The sequence below is a fragment of the Ctenocephalides felis genome, unplaced genomic scaffold, assembly GCF_003426905.1.
Source record: "Ctenocephalides felis isolate EL2017-DRISC unplaced genomic scaffold, ASM342690v1 CF-g0.4_SCAFFOLD_01170, whole genome shotgun sequence".
Classification (NCBI taxonomy): domain Eukaryota; kingdom Metazoa; phylum Arthropoda; class Insecta; order Siphonaptera; family Pulicidae; genus Ctenocephalides; species Ctenocephalides felis.
The window spans coordinates 40783873-40794038 of NW_020537324.1; positions in this window are offsets into that span (position 1 = coordinate 40783873).

The window sequence follows — 10166 nt, forward strand, 5'->3', positions numbered from 1 at the left end:
TATATATATATTGAATGGTAGTCTTGGATTTGTATATTTTGTAGAGTTTCGAACAGAATCCAGAAATAATACAAAATAAAAAACAAGAAAAGTTTTTAAAAAAAACAATTTCTTTATTTAATTATTTGTTTATTGTATTGTCGACGTTTCGGAACTAGGTACGTTCCATCTTCAGGACATCTGTCAAGAAACATGATCTTGATGAGATTTTAGCAAACAATATGTTTAGGAAAAAAATAGATTTTTCTTAAATAATGAATTAAATTGTAAAAATATAATAATGTACAGAAATATGATAATCTTTCAAATAAAAATGATAAAAATAAATGAGTGGATTATCAGAACAGGATATTAAACATAATAGAAATTTTTTTGAAAGTTATGGAAATTTTTTAAGAAAAGGTTAATGACAAAGTTGAATTAATTACCTGTATGTTTGAATATTTGTTAGCACTTTTTCACTAAACAAGCTTTTTTAACAAAAATGATTTTGTGAGTTAATTTTCCGCCGAATAATTAGATTTTGTAAATCAAAATTACTAAAAAATTTGTCTTTTTTAAAATTATTATTTGACAACACAAATAATATTGTTTTCTGGATGTTGTTCGATTGGCTTTCGAAAATTAACTAAATGAAACTGGTGTGCCCTTTGTAACACGTGTAAACACTTGAACGAGAGATGTGAGATTGTATGTGTGTGTTTTTATATGTCAGGGTGTGAATACTTAAATTGTTGATCTTAAAAGGAAGTCGATATTAATTGTTTGTCAAAAAGTGTAAAAAATTTAAATATGAATCATGTAATAGGTTGTGATCTGATCTAATGTTGACACTGTTAGAAATATTTATGAGAATGAGACAACTCTCCGCGAATAACCTTCTAAAAATGCAACTTTCGTGATATAAAATCTTTGGAGTGAAATTAAATGAATGGGCGTTTTCTATAGAGTGTTGTACTAGGGTACTTTTGAAATTTTTTTGTTTATGGTGGACCACACTTAGTTCATGTTGTCTCATTCTCTTGTGTACATATTGGGAGGTTTGTCCAATATATTGAAAAGCACAGTCATTACAAGAAACAGAATATACTACATTAGTATTGAGATTGGATGGGGTGGGGGATTTAATGTTCGTAAAGAATTGGTTGAAGGAGTGTAAGGATGAGCCTGATACTAAAATGTTTTCTTCTAACAAAATTTTGGCAAAATAATAATATAAATCTTCAACGTATGGTATGCTGCAGTAAATAAGATTGGTGTTTTTGATGTTAGTACTGGTATTGGGAGAATTAATTTGTGTTTTTAAGAAAGTTCGTCTTTTTTGAATAACTGAATGAATGAGATTTTTTGGGTAACCATTTTCAATTAGAGTTATTTTTACTAGGGATAAATTTTGTGGATGGAAAGTTTGGTGAGACAACAAAATGGCATGGTCTGTAAGGGAAATAATAGTGTTTATCTTATAGTTTCTGGGACAGTATGAGGAATAGTGTAAGTATCTACCCGACCATGTGGTTTTTTTATACCAATTTGTTCGAATAAAGTTATTAGTGTTGTAAACGGATACATCCAAGAAATTAAGTCTGTTGTTATTTTGTAGTTCGTGTGTAAAAATTATATTATTGTTAAAATTATTGAAGAGATCTAGTACTGTGTTTATATGATTTTTGTTAATGATAAAAAAAGTGTCATCTACATATCTAATATAAAAGTTAATTTGAAATTTTAAAGTTGAGAAAACGGAAATTTCTAGTGTTTGTAAAACTAAGTCGATGATTCCGGGAGATAAGGGACATCCCATAGCTGCGCCTTTAATTTGAGAATAAAAGTTGTCTTGGCAATGGAAATAGGAGTAATTTAAAATAGTGTTGATAATATGAGTGAAGGCTGTTTTCGGAAAGTCAGTAAAGTTACAAATTGTGTGCCAACGTTTATCGATTGAGTTTAGGATTAATTCATGTGGGACACATGTAAAAAGGTTGACCACATCTAAGCTTAGAAATAAGTGATTTTCAGGGATGTTGCGGTTATTAATTAAATTCACAAATTGGTACGAATTCTTAACATAATAGGGAGAATTGATTGTAACATTTTTTAGGACATCAGAAATGAGTTTCGAAATATTGTAAAAAGGAGAGCCAATGTAGGAGACAATCGGTCTGAAAGAGCATTCAGGTTTGTGTATTTTTGGAAGACAGTACATCTTAGGGGAGATAGGGTGTTGTATTTTTAGGTTAAAAGCAAAATTCTCAGAAATTAGTTTTTTGTTTTTCAGATCATTGATTAATTTAAAAGCTATTCTAGAAAAACGTTGTGTGGGATCTTCTGTTAAAATATTATATGTTGTATCATCTTTAAGTAGGTTAAGGACGGAATTGTTGTAAAATTCTTTGTCAAGAATGACTGTGATATTACCCTTATCGGCTGGGCAAACTATAATATTATTAGATTTAATGAAAGCTTTAGTTTCTAAAATGTCTTTGTGGAGTTTCTTTAAATGAAAGCTTGTTTAGTGAAAAAGTGCTAACAAATATTCAAACATACAGGTAATTAATTCAACTTTGTCATTAACCTTTTCTTAAAAAATTTCCATAACTTTCAAAAAAATTTTCTATTATGTTTAATATCCTGTTCTGATAATCCACTCATTTATTTTTATCATTTTTATTTTGAACATATTATCATATTTCTGTACATTATTATATTTTTTACAATTTAATTCATTATTTAAGAAAAATCTATTTTCTTTTCCTAAACATATTGTTTGCTAAAATCTCATCAAGATCATGTCTCTTGACAGATGTCCTGAAGATGGAACGTACCTAGTTCCGAAACGTCGACAATAAACAAATAATTAAATAAAGAAATTGTTTTTTTAAAAACTTTTCTTGTTTTTTATTTTGTATTATTTTTGGATTCTTGTTCGAAACTCTACAAAATATACACAAATCCAAAACTCTACCATTCAATATATATATATATATATATATATATATATATGTGTATACGTATATGTATGTGTATATATATATATATATATATATATATATATATATATATATATATATATATATTGATATGTAACGAACATTATTTTTAAAATTATGTAAAGGTTTTATACACCTGCCCATTGCAGCAGGTTGTGTAACCCTGGCGGGTACCGTTACGGGCCCAGTATAAAACCAGGTGCAATGGGCCTAGTCGGGGTCCGTACAGTCGCCGACTGGAGTTATTGTACATATTATTATATATATTATGCAATAAAGAAATTATTAAGTGGAAAGTGTATTATCAAGGTGTCCGTGGAAACGGTTGTGCTCTCGTTATCAAATCCAATTCATGGTGGCAGCTAGTGGGATTGCCTTGCAGAGAAGTAAAGTAAGCGGCGTTGCTGTGATCAAGAAAACTACGTGTTTCTGAGGCACCGGAGACTGCGGTCGAAGCAGAAGCTATCGGCGGCTAATTCAGCATCCGGCCTTACTTCACGAAGAACTGAAAGACAATAGGTGGCGACAAGACACGAAAAACTTTGACACCCAAGTAAGTGAATCATTCTTTTTTCTTTATGCGGAAAAGAACCACACTTTCGCGTTCGCGAAGAAAGAATCAATAATTTTACTTTAACAGACATGGATCTAAAAGTTAATTATGAGGCATTAAGCTTAGCTATACAATTAATTTCTAAATTTAATGGCAAACCTTCCGAATTGAATAAATTACTTTTTCTATTGAAACCTGTAGACAGGGCTTAAACGTGGCAACATGCGTAGAAATGCAAAAAATTATATTCAATAAAAGAGAAGGGGCTGCTTTCCAATATGTGAGACGTATTACTTCTATGAATTGGGCTGATCTCAAAAAAATACTTTTAAAGAAATTTGGGGAGAGATGGTCCGTGGCTGAGTTGCAGTTAGAACTAACTAAAATGAAACAAAATACTGGGGAAAGCGTGAGAAAGTATGCACAGAGAATAGAATTAATTCTAGAACGGATGTATGATCAGGAAAGTTTGAATGACGAAAGTAGTGCGGAGCTCACGGAGCCTGCTCATAATGAACTAGCTCTAATCGTTTTTGTAGATGGTCTTAGGCCTGAATTGAGAACTTTAGTTAGGGCTGCCAGGCATAGCGATTTACAGGAGGCGATACTAATGGCTATGCAAGAGGAACAAAATTTGATGAGGACTAAATTGGATCGCAAAGAATTTCAAGGCAACAAATTCAGAAGAAATTCCTCACCGTTTATAAAATCTGTCAAATATAGGGTCACTCAATGTCAAACTGTCGGCGAAGAACTATATTCAACGCAGATGAGCAGGTTGAAGAAACCCAAACTGACAGATGAAGCCATGCTCGACGCTGCAATCCATCGCAACCTAGTTCGAGATCATCGACGATAACCTCTAATGATCCAAAAAACGAGTGGGTGCCAGGTGTGTGAAAAATCAAAGATACACCTGTATAAAAAATTATAAGGTAAATACTGTGGCATTAAGAATATTTATTGGACTTTATTTTAAAACACAAAACCAAACTTGATTTTTGCACTAATACGTTCACGTTAACGAACAATAACAAACTAATTACAGTTCCACTGGGCGATACAATAAATACAACGCAACAATTTGATGACTCTACTGAAACCGCGACGACATCTCGTATAGATAAGCGCATTGTAAACAAACAAAAATTTGAGCCTAGAAAATTGAAAAAATGTAAATCGGTATATTATTCAAAAAAATTTAGTAAGGAAAACAAATTATCAAAGACAGCTAGCATAGGAAGCACAGTTAGCAGTACTGAAATACTAAAGTATCCTAACGCTTTTGTGACTCCTGCTTCTGTTAAAACTGTAAAGGATCAAAATAGAGTAGTAAAACCCAATAATAGTCATCGTAGGGCTAGTGAACACACGATTGACAATTCAGCTGAAATTTCGAATGTATAATTGATAGATGACTTAACAAAGACTTATGTGATTCCTCCAAGGACAGAAACGACAGTTTCATTTACAACCGATAGAGTAGGTGAATTATTTTGCGAATCTGCTGAAATCCTAGAGGGAGTTTATGTTACCAATTGTATTTTAAAACCTTCTAATAAAAGACTTTTTTTCAAATATTAAACACTAACGATGAAGAAGTAACAATTACTGATAAATTATTTTTACCGAATCTGTATCCGCTTGACGATTATCAAATATTAAAACTAAATAAAAGTAATGTAAATTGTGATTATGACCGGATTAAAAGGGTTAAAAATTGTATTAGAACCGATCACATAAATTACGAGGAAAAGAAATCAATATTAAAAATTTGTGAAGACTTCTACTATTTATTTTATCTGAAGGGTGATAAACTAACTTGTACTAGTTCAATAAAACATACTGTTACAATTATTGATGCAAAACCTATTTATATAAAACAATATAGGCTTCCTCAGGCCCAGCAGATTGAAATTAAAAGGCAAGTGGATGATTTGCTCGAAAACGATATAATTGAAGCTTCCGCAGCCCATGGAATTTCCCCCTTCTGGTCGTTACAAAAAAGCAAGATATAGATGATAACAGGAGATGGCGCGTCTGTGTCGACTTTAGAAAGCTGAATGAAATTACAGTAAGCGACACTTATCCTTTACAAAACGTAGCCGAAATCTTGCATCAACTAGAAAATTCTAGTTCTTTTCTACTGTAGATTTAGCTAGCGGATTCCATCAGGTAGAATTGGACAAGAAGGATCGGACGAAGACAGCCTCTACAGCTGTAGGAAAAAAGTTTCAATACAAACGTATGCCATTTGGTCTCAAAAATGCTCCTAGCACGTTACAGAGGTTGACTAACCTGGTTTTGGCCGGTGTTGAAGGATTCAAAGGATTAGTATACATGAATGATATTATCATTTATGGCAAGACTCTTCATGAACATAATTCTCGGCTGCATAATGTTCTGGAACAGATGCGCAGCTATAATCTCAAACTACAGCCAATAAAATGCGAGTTCCTGAGTTGACGTATCTTGGGCATGTTATATCAGAAAGAGGCGTCACACCCGATCCTGGAAAGGTATGGGCTGTCCAAAACTTTCCTGCTCTTAGAAACCCCAGAGAAATAAAAATGTTTCTAGGTATAGAAAATTTATAAAAGATTTTGCAAAAATTGCAAATCTATTGAATGTATTATTAAGGAAAAATGAGGCATGGAAATGGGGTCATCGAGAAGAAATATCATTCAATACTCTCAAGAGTGCAATTTCTAGTGCACCTATACTACAGTATCCTGATTTTGAAAAACCATTCATCTTGACAACCGATGCTAGCTAGCGGCGAGGCAATTGGAGCAGTGTTAGCGCAGGAGGGGTCCACAGGAAAAAAGCCAGTAGTTTTCGCATCCCGACAGCTCAACAAGCATGAAAAAAACTATGCCACATTTGATAAGGAATTGTAAGCTATTATTTGGAGTGTACGAATATTCAGACCATATTTATACGAACACAAATTCCTGATTTACACGGATCACCAGCCACTAACATACCTCTACAATTGCAAGGAGCCTACCGCTAGGCATATTCCATGGAAACTTGCGATGGACGAATACGACTTTGATGTCCGGTTCAAACCTGGAAAAGCTAACGTCGTCGCCGACTGCCTGTCGAGATATGGAATGGGAAACCAAAATATCAAAGAAAAGTTAGTTTTAACACTGAGAAACTCCTATAAGAAATTTATAAATTTCAGAAATAATAATTGCATAATTACCTAATGATCTTGTAGTAGAGAATAACGACAATATTAATACCAGTCTAAAATCCATACCTCGAGTCATTTTTTTTCCTAAAAGGATAAATGATTTTACAAGGGGCACAGCAACCCATTCAACTATACAAGCAATGGAGGATGGATATAACTACATTTATTTAATAACACATAAAGAGCATGAAAGCTCATTTATGTTCATTTGAAAGACATATTTGAAAGAGTTCATTTGAATGAATACATAATGAAGACATATTTGAATATATAAGTTCTCTAAAATGTCTCGAGGAATCCTATATTATAAAGGAATTACATGTTGCCAATCCCGTAAAATTAAACGACTACCACAATTTAAAGGTTGAGGAAATTTTAATAATTTTTAGGTTGCTTTTCAAAGATACCGATGTTAAAATAACATTTTATAAAGATTTTGTTAAGACTAATCTAACCCAAGAAGAAATTAATTCTATTTTAGAGTATTTTCATAATAATCATACTTTAAGTGGACATCAAGGTATAGGTAACACTTACAGCAAAATCCGAGAATCGTATTTATGGCCTAATATGAAAAAGGACATAGAAAAATTTATGAATAAATGCGAAAAATTTCAACTAAGCAAGGCCTCTAAAACAACAAGAGAACCAATGTTAATTAAACAAAACATTACACTGTTAAACTACAACATCTACATATCCCTTCGAAAGAATTAGTCTTGATATATGTGGTCCATACCTTATTTCCAACAATGAAAGTAAATACATGCTAACTTTCATTGACGATTTAACAAAATTTATACTATATTTTTATAAATCTATACCGATACCAAACCAAGAAGCCAAAACCATAGCCAAGGCTTTTCTTAATGAAATTATTCTTAGGTTTAGTATACCAGAAGAGGTTTTGACGGACCAAGGTACAAATTTTAGAAGTTTTTAGGGTTTTTCCAATTATTGTCGTGTTGTTTGAGTCTTTTTATTAAATTTTGTCCGGTTTCACCTATGTAGGTTCACCTATTGTAAGTCCACTTGTACTTTATATGTATTATCCATCTTCATAAATATTTTGTTTGCTTTACATAAATACGAGTTTACATATATATATGTTTCTGTATATATATATGTATATATATATGTATATATATATGTATATTATTTATTTACATGTATATTTATATGTATGTACATATGTATATGTGTATACATGTAGTTATATATGTGTATATATATGTGAGCATGTATGCATATGTATATATGTATGTATTGTGTATGTATATGTATATATATATATATATATATGTATATATATATATATATATATATATATATTCGTATATATATGTGTATATATCTGCCTTGCATGCAAAAAATGCGGGCGCACGCCTTGGGGGGTTTATTTTATTATTTATATTTTTTATATAAAATCTGGAATTATTTATATAAAATCTAGAATACTTAATAAATTATAATAAACAATCTAACTTAACTAGGGATACGGAGACACAAAAAGCATATTTATTTTGCAATGTGATATCAGCAGAAACAATTAATCGATTAATAACTCTGCAAATTAGTAAATAACAACTCCAATTATTGCTTAATCTACTTATTTTTTTTTGTTTGAAGTTGCCGTGGAATCAAAGAAGAAATTATCTAGTGTCAATCCCATAAGCGCAAACCTGCGAAAGATTAAATTAATTATAGGGCATTATTGACGAAAAATTGCGAGCTGATTTACTTGAAACGGAACTTTTTAAAAAATATAATCAAATTATAATCGGAAAAGGGAGTCAGTGCTTTAATGGCATGTTTATTTCGAAAAATTGAATTGTAACTGGTGAGGATCACTTTGATTAATTTGATATTGAGTGGACTGTAAATTATAAATATTTCATCACCATAAGAAGATGTGAATAAAATCACTATTTAATTTATGACATATATTGAACTACTCTCTACAACCTTCTTCTCTTATTACATTTGCTAGACTCGCTTATTATTATATGTTACAGGTATTTATACTCATATAATTGTATCCCCTACCCCGAAGGGTCCCAGGTTAAATAAAAGCCCTGGTCAAATCTTGACCATACTGCCGGCCCTGCATTATAATTAATGCTGAACAATTGATTAAATATTACAAAAATATGAATTCTTATTATCTAATATCTTTTACCCTGTAAATTATTATCTATCATTTTATTATATATTTCTTAATTAGTAATTAGTAGAACATATATTAAAAGTAAAATTAACATTAAAATTGAACTATAAAAATTACAAATAATACATTTTAGTCAAATCATCTAAACATACATGTGTAAGTGTATCAAAGAATACGATAAAAATGAACTCTGAATTATAAAAATATAATCATTTAGTTGAAATTATCCAAACATATATGCATAGGTATATCAGTAAATACATCAGTTTTATAACCATTACATGATACATTAGTTAACAATATTAATATCATCTGTAAAATCAATCAAGACATATTTTTGATTCCGTAGATGGCGACATCGTAACTGTCGGCTCTTAATTATAATTAAATGCAGACGTAAATCAAAATTGAAAATGTATTATTATTCTTAGTGACATCACTGTTAACAAGTCAGTTAATTATTACGCAATACATCAGTTAACGCGTCTTATAATAAAAAATAGACCACGTGATAGATTGAAGCGACTTGTAACATCTTCATAAACGCGAGTGATCGATTTGTTGTATAAAAGCTAGTAAAACCGAATTTAATATTCCGACTTCTATCCGTTTGTCTCATGTCGCGAACAATGTTGCAATCATTGATAAATATTACGTACAATGTAATTACACTACTGAGACTACTACTTACTTCTTTAAAACTAAATTGGCATAGCCCAATTGCGCAATGCATCTGCCGCCAAACGAAAGTTAAGATCCTTGTCAAAAGTTAAATGTTTATACGTGTATGTGCAAGAAATGGTGCACAAACAGTTCCATAATTACAGGATTCAAAATATTTTAATTTTTTATCGGGGCTTCTGCACCGCCAATTCTTGTTTCGCGAAAGTTTTTTTGAAAAGAATGGTTCACACGTTTCTTTGTGTGTCGATAATTTATGTAACTTTTCAACGCGTGTAACTTTACCATGTTTAGTGAGAGATTCTGTGACGGATATATGATTATTATTTGCCTTGCTATTGATTATATTTGACTCATATCTACCCGTTAGTGTCCAACCGAATACCGTGTTTTGTAAAATAGGCTTTGCGGGACCTAGAATAATTCTTTCGTTACCGAGAATTTCGAAAAACGTATCAACACCTATCAGCATATCTATTTCGCGAGGTATATCGAAGTTTGGATCCGAAAGAATTAATCCAATTGGCAGATTTAGTTTAGAAATTTGAATTTGCTGCGCAGGTAGTGGACTCGATA